This window comes from Myotis myotis, unplaced genomic scaffold (genome assembly GCF_014108235.1).
Source record: "Myotis myotis isolate mMyoMyo1 unplaced genomic scaffold, mMyoMyo1.p scaffold_m19_p_9, whole genome shotgun sequence".
NCBI lineage: Eukaryota > Metazoa > Chordata > Mammalia > Chiroptera > Vespertilionidae > Myotis > Myotis myotis.
This window is the reverse complement of record NW_023416401.1, coordinates 73467845-73480026: the sequence shown is the minus strand read 5'-3', so window position 1 is coordinate 73480026 and position 12182 is coordinate 73467845. Positions and strand designations below refer to the sequence as shown.

General features: G+C 40.2%; 1 protein-coding gene across 2 annotated transcripts in view; it reads right to left on the bottom strand.

Moving 5' to 3' along the window:
• The window catches only part of MACROD2 (mono-ADP ribosylhydrolase 2), a 1927670-nt gene that overhangs the window by 1038106 nt on the left and 877382 nt on the right, over window positions 1-12182 (bottom strand). The window lies entirely within an intron of this gene.

Genomic DNA, 12182 nt, shown 5'->3' with positions numbered 1-12182 from the left:
CATCACCCTAATCCCAAAACCAGATAAAGACAATACAATGAAAGAGAATTACAGGCCAATATCCCTCATGAACATAGATGCCAAAATCCTCAACAAAATCCTAGCAAATCGGATCCAGCAGTACATCAAAAAGATCATACACCATGACCAAGTAGGATTTATCCCAGGGATGCAAGGATGGTACAATATCCGCAAATCAATAAATGTGATACATCACATAAACAAATTGAGAGAGAAAAACCACATAGTCATATCAATTGATGCGGAAAAAGCATTTGACAAAATCCAACACCCTTTCTTGATAAAAACTCTCAGCAAGATAGGAATTGAGGGATCATACCTCAACATAATAAAAGCCATATATGACAAACCCACAGCCAACATCATAATCAATGGGCAAAAACTAAAACCATTCCCCCTAAAAACAGGAACAAGACAGGGATGCCCCCTCTCACCACTCCTGTTCAACATAGTACTGGAAGTACTAGCCATTGCGATCAGACACGAAGAAGAAATAAAAGGCATCCAGATTGGAAAAGAAGAAGTAAAACTGTCCTTATTTGCAGATGACATGATACTGTACATACAGAACCCTAAAGACTCCATCAAAAAATTATTAGACTTAATAAATGAATTCGGCAATGTAGCAGGATACAAAATTAATGCTAAGAAATCCATGGCATTTCTTTACACCAATAGTGAACTTACAGAAAGTGAAACTACAGAAGCAATCCCATTTACCATTGCACCAAAAAAATTAAAATACCTAGGAATAAACTTAACTAAGGAGGTAAAAGACTTATATGCTGAAAACTACAGGACACTGAAAAAAGAGATAGAGGAAGACATAAACAGATGGAAGAATATACCTTGTTCATGGATTGGTAGAATCAACATCATCAAAATGTCCATACTACCCAAAGCAATTTATAGATTCAATGCAATCCCCATTAAATTACCAACAGCATATTTCACAGATCTAGAACAAACGTTCCAAAAATTCATCTGGAATAAAAAAAGACCCCGAATAGCTGCAACAATCCTCAGAAAGAACAAAGTAGGTGGGATCTCAATACCAGATATCAAACTGTATTACAAAGCCACTGTTCTTAAAACAGCTTGGTACTGGCACAAGAACAGACATGTAGATCAATGGAATAGAATAGAGACCCCAGAAATCAACCCAAACCACTATGCCCAATGAATATTCGACAAAGGAGGCAAGAACATACAATGGAGTCAAGACAGTCTTTTCAATAAATGGTGTTGGGAAAATTGGACAGATACATGCAAAAGGATGAAACTAGATCACCAACTCACACCATACACAAAAATAAACTCAAAATGGATAAAAGACTTAAACGTAAGACGGGAAACCATAAAAATACTAGAGGAATCCACAGGCAGCGAAATCGCAAACATATGCCGAAGAAATTTCTTCTCTGATAATGCTCCTAGGGCAATGGAAACTAAAGAGAAAATAAACAAATGGGACTACATCAAAATAAAAAGCTTTTGCACAGCAAAGGAAACCATCAACAAAACAACAAGAAGACCCACTACATGGGAGAACATATTTGCCAATGATACCACCGATAAGGGTTTAATTTCCAACATTTACAGGGATCTCATGAAACTTAACAAAAGGAAGATAAACAATCCAATAAAAAAATGGGCAACGGACCTAGATAGACACTTTTCGAAAGAGGACATACAGAAGGCCGAAAGACATATGAAAACCTGCTCAAAGTCACTAATTATACGAGAGATGCAAATCAAAACAACAATGCGTTATCATCTCACACCTGTCAGAATGGCTATCATCAACAAATCAACAAACAACAAGTGTTGGAGAGGATGTGGAGAAAAAGGAACCCTTCTGCACTGCTGGTGGGAATGCAGACTGGTGCAGCCACTGTGGAGAACAGTATGGAGCTACCTCAGAAGACTAAAAATGGAACTCCCATTTGACCCAGTGATCCCACTACTAGGAATATATCCCAAGAAACCAGAAACGCCAATCAGAAAGGATATATGCACCCCTATGTTCATAGCAGCACAATTCACCATAGCTAAGATTTGGAAACAGCCTAAGTGCCCATCAGCAGATGAGTGGATTAGAAAACTGTGGTACATATACACAATGGAATACTATGCTGCGGTAAAAAAAAAGGAACTCTTGCCTTTTGCAACAGCATGGATGGAACTGGAGAGCATTATGCTAAGTGAAATAAGCCAGTCAGAGAAAGATAAATACCACATGATCTCACTCATTTGTGGATTATAGAGAACAACATAGACTGATGAAAAGGGACAGACTCAAAGACTGAGAAACAGCAATCAGGCTATCAATCCCCAGAAGGAAAGTAGGGGAGGGCGGGGGTAAGGGGAAGAGATCAACCGAAGGACTTGTATACATGTATATAAGCCATACCAATGGACATGGACAACAGGGGGATGGGAGCATGAGTGTGTGTGGGGGGGAGGTTGGGGGTTAAAGGGGGGGATGAGGACACATTTGTAATACCTTAACTAATAATAAAAAAAAAAAAAAGAAGATAATAGGATTGTTCAGCTGCTTAGAAATAATATATGTTTAGTGCTAGGCACATGACAGGTACTCTCAACCATCATACCTACACAGCAGTCTCTTTACTAAAGTGTAAAATTAACAAATAAGTATATTTAAAGCATAATGCTTGTCATATAGTAGCACTCAAACACATATGTATATATAATAAAGCAATAAGCCAGTCATGTGTTACCATGGACAAGAGAATATTTTTTAAAAGGAGGCTAGTTCACCAGACAATCAGCTTGGCCAAACATCAAAACTTTTTATTCACTGTTACTTTGATGCTTCAATTGAAACAAGCCGTGACTTAAATCAATTTATAAAATATTTCTGAAAACTCATCAAATCCACTTAAACTGTGATTTTGACCTGGAAGTCACATTTGAACATTTATAGAAAATTCAATAGCATTATTTTAAAGAATTTCTTCTACTAAGTGATAATTTAGTATTTCTATGGTGAACTTTAGAGTTTAAATTTTCAAACTTAGGTATATAAAGATATACCTAAGAAATTTACTTTGAAAAGTAAATTTCCTTTTCAGTCCCAAACTTGAGTTTTAATTTTACAGAAAAAAATCCTGTAAATAAAGTGAACACTTTGGTCTTGGAGAAATGTGTGGCTGGGGCAGGAGGTGGGGTAGGGGGGCGGAAAGTGGGTAGAAAAACAAATCTCTACAGCATCATTCTGATAGTTGCACTCATTGCTGAGTGGCTATCAGAGTGAAAAGTGTGCCTATCCTATACTAATAAAAGACAAACATGCAAATTGACCGTACTTTTGCTATGCCTTAAGCCATGCCCACCAGCCAATCAGAGCAACTATATGAAAATTAACCCAACCAAGATGGCGGCCGGCAGCCACGGAGCTGGAGCGAGCAGAAGGCTTGCTTGCTCCAGTGATGGAGGAAGCCAAGGTTCCCCGCCTGCCGTGGCCTGGCTCTGAGCTCCACTGAAAGCAACAAAGTTTCAATTATAGAAGGTAAATAAACCCCAGATACCTGTTTTCAGCCAGCCGTGGCCACAGAGCTGGAGCGAGCAGGAGTGGGTTGCCCCTGACGATGGAGAAAGCCAAGCTTTCTGCAGGCCTCCACTAAAGGCAACAAAGTTTCAATTATGGAAGGTAAATAAATCCCAGAATAAAAGTAAAAAAGAAAGAAAAAAAGGAGAGGCTGGGAGCTTACGTCGCCAGGGTGTGTGGCCAGCCTGAAAACGGCCCTCAGCCCCTCACCCAGACTGGCCAGGCACCACAGTGGGGACCCCCCCACCCTAAAGGGGGTGTGGCCAGCCTGAAAACAGCCATCAGCCCCTCACCCAGGCTGGCCAAACCTCCATGGGGTGAGGGTCCCCACTGGGGTGGACATCCTCCAAGGGGTCCCACACTGCAAGAGGGCATAGGCTGGGCTGAGGGACCCCCCCAAGTGCACACGTTTTTGTGCACCGGGCCTCTAGTTTTCTATAACTGACTATTGACCCTTCCATTCTAGAGTGTCTCCAAATGGAGGAGAGAACTCCTCCCACCTGGATGATTCCATTTTCTCATATACATAAGAGAATAATACTAATTACGTATATAATTTGTTTTGCATTAATGTCAACCTGTTTTTTAGGCTCCTAAAGTAAAGGCATGCTCCATTGATATGACTGTCATTTGAGTAAAATGGTCCTGGGTTCAAATCCCAATTCTGTTATTTAGGACAATTTCCACCTGGGCAGTGTATGCAATATCACTAAGCCTTAGTTTCTTATAATTTCCCCTCAGTACTAGTTAGTCTTTATCCTCTGTCTGTCGCCCCGGTGGATGTGTCCAGGGCAGGTGATTCTCCAGGTTTTCTCCAGGTTGCAGCACCACATGTTTGGCAGATAGAGGCCACCAGCAAGAGAACAGCTCTATGTCTCCATTAGAGCTCCTAGGAGCAGTGACAATTGTCAGAGTCTGAGTACCTTCATCACCCCAGTTCCCAGGCTATAGACTCACTGGGAAGATGAAAGAAGATGTATGTAAAGCACTTACCAAAGGCCTGTCACAAATCATGAGTGATAGATGCCACCATGTTTGAAGCCAAAATAAGCAAATGGTGTTTGAGGAGGGCCACAGCTAGTTAAGAAGTTGATTGGAATAATGTGCCACCAAGGTGAAGGCAACAGTTTCAAGTAAGTGTGAGGGAATGAAAATATTTGGTTCCCAGCCATTCCCAACTGTTTTCAAGTATTTATGCATTGCCTGCTGAGCACACCACAAACCCTCCCCTGACAAAACCCCTGGAAAAAGATTCTCTCCTGAAATATACTCAGAACAAAACACTATCAACATAGCCCAGAGGAACAGCAGCCAGCTGTGGTGTGAGCACAGGGTTGAGGCATTTGCCATGTGCCAGCGGAAGGCTGAATTGAGGTAGCAGATGACAGTGCTGCAATGTCCTGGGAGAGGGAGATCTGCTAGGGGTAGGTGAGTGAGCTGCTCCTTGAAGCTTGAGGATGTCAAAAATAAGACAGAGCCCGGCTGGTGTTGCTCAGTGGTTGAGTCTCAACCCATGAATCAGGAGATCATGGTTCAATTTCTGTTCAATTCTGGTTCAATTCCAGATCAGGGCATATGCCCTGGTTATGGGCTCTATCCCCAGTAGGGGGCATGCAGGAAGCAGCCAATGGATGTTTTTCTCTCATCAATGTTTCTATCTCTTTCTCCTTCTCCCTTCCTGTCTCTAAAATCAATAAAAACATATTTTAAAAAATAAGATAGAAAGTCTTAATGAGATGTTGAAGGATATATATATGCGGGCTCCCTAAATATTCCATAGAGATGTAAGTTGACACAGAAATCCTGATTCTTTTGCACCTTGACACTGGGTCAGCACTGAGCCACAGGGGCTATTGTTTTAGAATCGTTGTTCAAAGGCTGAAAGATGTAATCACTCTTTGATCCTTCACTTTGTTCCATGACTAAACTACCTAAGAAAAATAGTCTAGAATATGAATTCCTACTTCAGTGGTTCTCAAGGTGTGGTCATAGGGCTGGCAACATTATAACATTACCTGGGGATTTATTAGAACTGCAAATTCTAGGCCACACCCAGACCTACTGAATCAGTATTCTTCAGGTGGAGCTCATAGAGCTGGGCTTTAACAAGCCCTCCAGATGATTCTGATGCACGCTCAAATTTAAGAACCACTGTCTTAGCACAAATGCCTTAGCACCAGTACATATTATTATTATCAGTTACCACTTGCTACCCATGTATTATACATCAAGCACAGTGCTAACCCTTTACTTATAGCATTTAATCTTTACAACAGCTGTGTGTGGTAGGTACTGATGGTGGCCCCATTTATGGAGGTAAACAGGGTTCAGGGAGATTGCAGAGCATGCCCAAAGGCACAGCCAATGATAGAGCCAGAAATTGAATCCATGCTGGCCTTCTCTATGTTCCTGATCACTTCACTTAGTTGCTCTGCCTTTATAACAAAGCAAGATGCACCCTTGTAGGGTGAAATGCATTTTTAAAAGAGGTGTATTTGTTGAGCCTTTTCTGTGAGACTACAGAGACTATTTCCTAGCTTGCTCAGTGAATCTGGAGCTGCCCTAACAGGGAACTCCCACCAACTCGAAAATGTGCTCTCCATACAGAAAAGCACAAAGGAATATTTAGGAGACAAAGAATGGGTTGGGCCAAGGATCTGGAGGCCAGATATGTGGCCATATGGAAAGAATCAAACTTGCACAGTTTTTGAGTTGCCCAAATAAATCTCCTCTTTGTCTGAACCAAAAAAAAAAATTAAGTTAAACACGCACACACACACACACACACACGCGAAAGTAAACATTGTCTGTACTTTTATCAGCAATTGGGGGAGAATATAAATTTGCATCTATTTTCTCCCCTAAAAGGAGATCAAACTGAATAAAAGCAAATTAAAAAACAACAACAAAAACAAGCTCAAAAAGGAGTTCCTATGAGTTGTTTTATGGAATGTGCTATAGCCTGTAACTATAAAGCATCTACATTCTTTTTTCTACACTGATTAACTGAGGTTTATTTTCACCTGGAGGAAAAAAATATCAACAGATTTATCTTACAGTGATCAATGCCTTAGACATTGATCACTGTAAGATAAATCTGTTGATAATACACACACACACACACACACACACACACACACACACACACACACACACTAGTGGCCCGGTGCACGAAATTCATGCATGGGGTGGGGGTGTCCCTCAGCCCAGCCTGCACCCTCTCCAATCTGGGATCCCAGTCAGCTGCCGGTTTAGGTCCTATCCCTATGGAATTGGGCCTAAACTGGCAGTCAAACATCCCTCTCACAATCAAGGACCACTGGCTCCTAACTGCTCACCTGCCTGCCTGCCTGATGGCCCCTAACCACTCTGCCTGCCAGCCTAGTCTCCCCCAACTGTCCCCCGCTGGCTTTCTTGCCCCCCTTGCTGGCTTGCTCACCACCAACTTCCCCCCACTGCTGGCCTGCTCTCCCCCAACTGCCCCCCCTTTCAGGCCTGCTCTCCCCTAACTCCCTCCCACACACTGGCCTGATCATTCCCTACTGCCCTCCCCTCCTGGCCCGATCATCTCTACTCGCCTCTGCCTTGTCCCTGCCACCATGGCTTTGTCCAGAAGGACATCCGGAAGGTCTCCTGGTCTAATTAGTAAACTACCCTTTTAAAGAGCAAAAGATAATGAGCAACAAATACTTTAAACAAGAATTTTCTTAATGGAGAAAAATTAATTTACATTTATTGCAAAACATTTACTAAATTTACATTTTTAAATTCCTAATCAAATGGAGATAAAATGTATCAGGAATAAGTGTAGCATCAATCATATTATTAGCACCAATACATATTATTATGTGAAACTGCTATAAAAACCAACCTGAAAAAAATCTATTTGGATATTTTAAAAATACTTTGAAATATCCAAATAGTGAGCTGCTGAGTTTATTTTCTCATTTTACAAAAGGATCATTCTGCAGACTTTGTTATGGCACTCAGGGGCTTGCTTTCATGCCCTTCAGTCCCCTCCTTCACCCTAAGCTCCTTAACCCACTGGGTTCCTCCTACGTATCTTCACAGCCACAGGAGTTCCTAGGAAGCAACTTTTAGGAAAAACTTTCGTTTCTTAGACTAACGTGTTATTATTTAAAGGGGCACAAATGTAAAGGCTGCAAAGTCCAGGGAAATGTTGTGAAGAGTGATGTGAGCTGGATAAAATGAAGAATTATATCTTTTCTAAAGGGAGCTGCTACTTCTCAGCTCCATTCAATGATCTTCCGGCAAGAATTCTGGTCCAATGTTTCCTGACCTTCTGATTTGTCAAAGATGAAAGGACAGTTTGGACTTTAAAAAGAAATCTCCTAATTTTAAATGCTGGCTACCGATACAAAATTTATCTTTAAAATATGGTTGTGTAGTCTGGATTTGGGCATGAAAACAAAGCCAGTCTAAGATGTTCTGGAAAAACCTGTTTACTAAAGGAATTAGGGTTTACAAAAATGATGGTCAAGCTAGAATGAATAAAGGTCAGGAAAGTCACTGGGGAAGTTCTGGGAAGCTGTAGCAGAAGGGGAGGGAGGCGAATTAGTGACCTCATCCGGAAAGCACCCAACTGGTGGTTCTCCGGCTTATGGGAAAGCTATTCAAGAAAGCTTGGAAATATCCCACTGGTGGTCACAGTCTGCAGCAGTGAAGTGAGTGGTGCTCAAGCCATGAAGCCACCAGGAATCCCACACCTGCCCACACATCTTATTCCTCCCCTGCCTCACAGCAGCCCCTCTCACTGGCAATCTGAAATCAGGATCCTGGGGTGTATGCTTCTCAGTCTCTCCTCTGCATTGCAGCCCAGGGAGGTGGGAGTGATGCCAAGTTGACAATGGACAATCTTAGCACAGGCAAAAAAGCCCGACGGTTACATCCCTAAATATCCTTTTTCCTTCTCCCCCTCTACTCTCTCCCCTTCTTCCTTTCTTTGTCATTCTTTGTCCTCTTCTTCATCTTCCTCTTTCATGTTTCTTTCTTTTTATTACTCCTCCTCCCCTTCTTCTTCCTGCTTCTTCAACTTCATCTCTGTTTTTTACTTAGTCTTCTTTGTATTTTAATACCAAGGAAATACCTTCTCAGTGGTTTCCAGGAATCAGGGGTGAGGGGAACATATGACTGAGCATATCAGGGGGTTAGAAGGATGATAAAACTCTCCTATATTCTGATTGTGATAGTGGTTACACGAATATATATATATGTTAATTCATAGAACTGTGCACCAATAGAGGTCAATTTTACTATCTGATAGTAAAAATACTAAGTACTCATAGCATTAAAACATGAAAAAAAAAAGAAACATACCTCTGTATCAAAAGTGGGCTTCATCAAACTACTTAAATCAGTGAAATACATATATTCTGAGAGACAGGTAATTTAGAACTGAACACTACTCCCTTGATACTTACAGAAAGGCGGACAGATAGGAGAAGATAAGATTAAGTGGTAGATACATTTAAACAAATCATAAAATAGAATCCGCTATTAATATTTAGATGTTGGTCCTTCATGAAAGTTACATAATTATTTCCAAAAGAGCACTGGGAACATGTTTATTATATAGGAGAGGACAGTCTTTGCATAGTAATTACTTGGATTAGGGGGAATCAGTCAAATTATCTTAACTACATTCCTGATTATAAAAGGTAGAAATTGAAATTATGAAAGAAAGCAAAATCTATTTTGATAAAATATAGCTCTGTAATTGAGAAACAATAGGATATTAGCCATTACTAGGCAACAATTAAATAGATTTAATGCACCCTAAAGGAAAAACATTTTGTAAAACATTTGGATGAATATCCAATGGATAAAAGGAGAAAAATATCTGTATTATGTTGCTTTGACAAAGTCTACACAGCTTGCATAAAAATATATATTGTTCAAATTGCCAAAAATGTAGACATTTAATATACTTAACATGTGTTTTAATGATTCATCGTATCAACATTCTCATTCATGATAATACTGCCTCATCACCATCTGCTACCCTTTCTCTTTACACTTCAAAAATATCTAGTCAAAATTCAACAATTGGTTGATAGAGACCAAATCTTTTTTTTCCCTTTTTATTGAATTTATTAGGGTGACACTGGTTAACAAAATTATACAAGTTTCAGGTGCACAATTGCACCACACATCATCTGAACACTGTATTGTGTGTTCAACACCCCAAATCAAGTCTCCTTTCATCACCATTTTTATCCCCCTATAAGCCACACAAGTCCAGGAAGCACAGAAAGTCACAAACAAGATGAACCCAAAGAGGCACACACCAAGACACATCATAATTAAAATACCAAAGGTTAAAGGCAAAGAGAGAATCTTAAAAGCCATAAGAGAGAGAGAGTTAATTAACTATAAGGGAGCTCCCATAAGAATATCGGCTGATTTCCTAACAGAAACATTTCAGGCCAGAAGGGATTTGGCATGAAATATTCAAAGTAATGAAAAGCAAGGACCTATAACCAAGACTACTTTACCCAGAAAGGCTAACATTTAAAGTTGAAAGAGAAATAAATAGCTTCCAGACAAGAAAAATATAAAGGAGTTTGTTACCACCAAACCAGTATTATAAGAAATGTTAAAAGGCCTTTTAGAAGATGAAGAAGGAGGAGAAGCAAAAGGAGGAGGAGGAGGAGGAGGAGGAGGAGGAGGAGGAGGAGGAGGAGGAGGAGGGAGAAGATAGTTAAAAGAATAAAATGGCAGTAACTATATACCTATCAACAATTACTTTAAATATCAATGGACAATCAAAAGACACAGGGTAGCTGAATGGATAACAAAACAAGACCCATATATATGCTGTCTATAAAAGGCCCGCCTCAGAACAAAAAATACACACCGACTGAAAGTAAAGGGAGACAAAATCATTCAATTCATGTCTGCCTTACACTCATATTAGAGCTCTTTTCAACTGTCACTTCAGAATGTCAGTGATTAGCATGCAGAAGGCTTATTTAATTTATTTCTTTTCAGGGAAAAGAGGTTAGAAACAGCTGTCATTCAGGTGATGAATACAAGCTGCCAGCCTTTGAAGCAGCAGGTAAAGTAGTTGAGGTTGGAATTAACATTCAGACACCCCCACACTGGATTGTACCCTGGCAAAAAAATGGCCATCATTGTTTGCATATTATTTCATCCATTAAAAGGGGTGCGGGGAGAAGGGGATCCTAATAAAAGGTGACAGGAGAAGATTTGACTTTGGGTGGTGGGCACATGGTGCAATATACAGATCTTGTAACATAGAGACCCACGCCAGAAACATATATGTTCATGTTGACCAATGCCACCCCAATCAATTTAATAAATACATATTAAAAATAAAATAAAAATAAAGTAGGTATAATATAAGGCACTCTGTACAAACATATAGCCAGAAGCTTGAACACTCAGAAACAAACAAAAATTAGTTGTTTGCTCTTTTCAAAAATCTAGGCTCATATGCATAAATCTAAATTCAGTCAAAAGTCACACCTCAGCATACAATAAGTCTTTTTAAAAATTACATTCAAGAGCACAGGATGATTTCTGACTCATATGTGACATTCAACATTAACATTTGAAACTGTAATCAGTGCTGACCACACAACGGCCCTGTAGCCATTGACCTGTAACATATCATGAGAAGAAGAGTATTTGCTAAGAGAAATCTCTCCCTGACCACAAATTCTGTTTGGTGTGGGTTTCAGTAAGGTCAAACCCTCAGAGTACACTCAAATATATCAAATATCAAACATCTTAACCCCCAAAAATGTGACCACTATTCTTCTGTGTTTCGGAACCACAAAAAAGTCTAAACAACTGGACATTTCAAATAAGCCATAATAAGTCATATGGCATTGAATGTATACATGAACATATCCTAAAAGCACAAAAATGATTGATATCAAATATTTAGTGATAGATAATAAGTGACCATCTGGCAGCCTCCAAGAGTAAGAAAAAGCAGCACATCCTTGCAGTCGCCACAGAAAACCAGGATGTTGATGTTAATTGAAAAGCTCATTATTATTGCCTGGAAGCCAGATATCAAAACACTGTAACCATACCTTCTCCCTACTTCAACCGGGTCAGGGTCAGGGCAGAAGTTTTGATCGTGATTAAGATAAGTCCTTGTTTTGGTAACGGAAGTGGTGATTGAATCATCTTTTTTCCCTAGAATACTTTTCTGAGAATCAGAATTAATTATTTCATACAGGGCAGGAAGAATTGATCTTCAGAAGCCCAGATGAAACCCAAACTCTGCCCTAAAACTACAACCACCACCTCTTTCCCTCTACCTGCCCACCTGCCTCCTACCTTCTCTTCTACTGCCTTCCCTCACTACCTCAGCCCTTCCAGCCCACGTCTGGGACTTTTGCCCCCACCACCACCCCACCATGTCCAAGTCTGCTCCTCTTGCCCACCAACACACCCCACCTTTTCCATTGGCTGCAGCCCTCCTCACCCATTTCTCCCTTTATCTCATTTATAGACAGCACATATTTCTTCCTACTTTGTGTTGTTTTGCAAGTATATTTTTACTTGCCTAAAGCATCCTTTAATAGCTCCC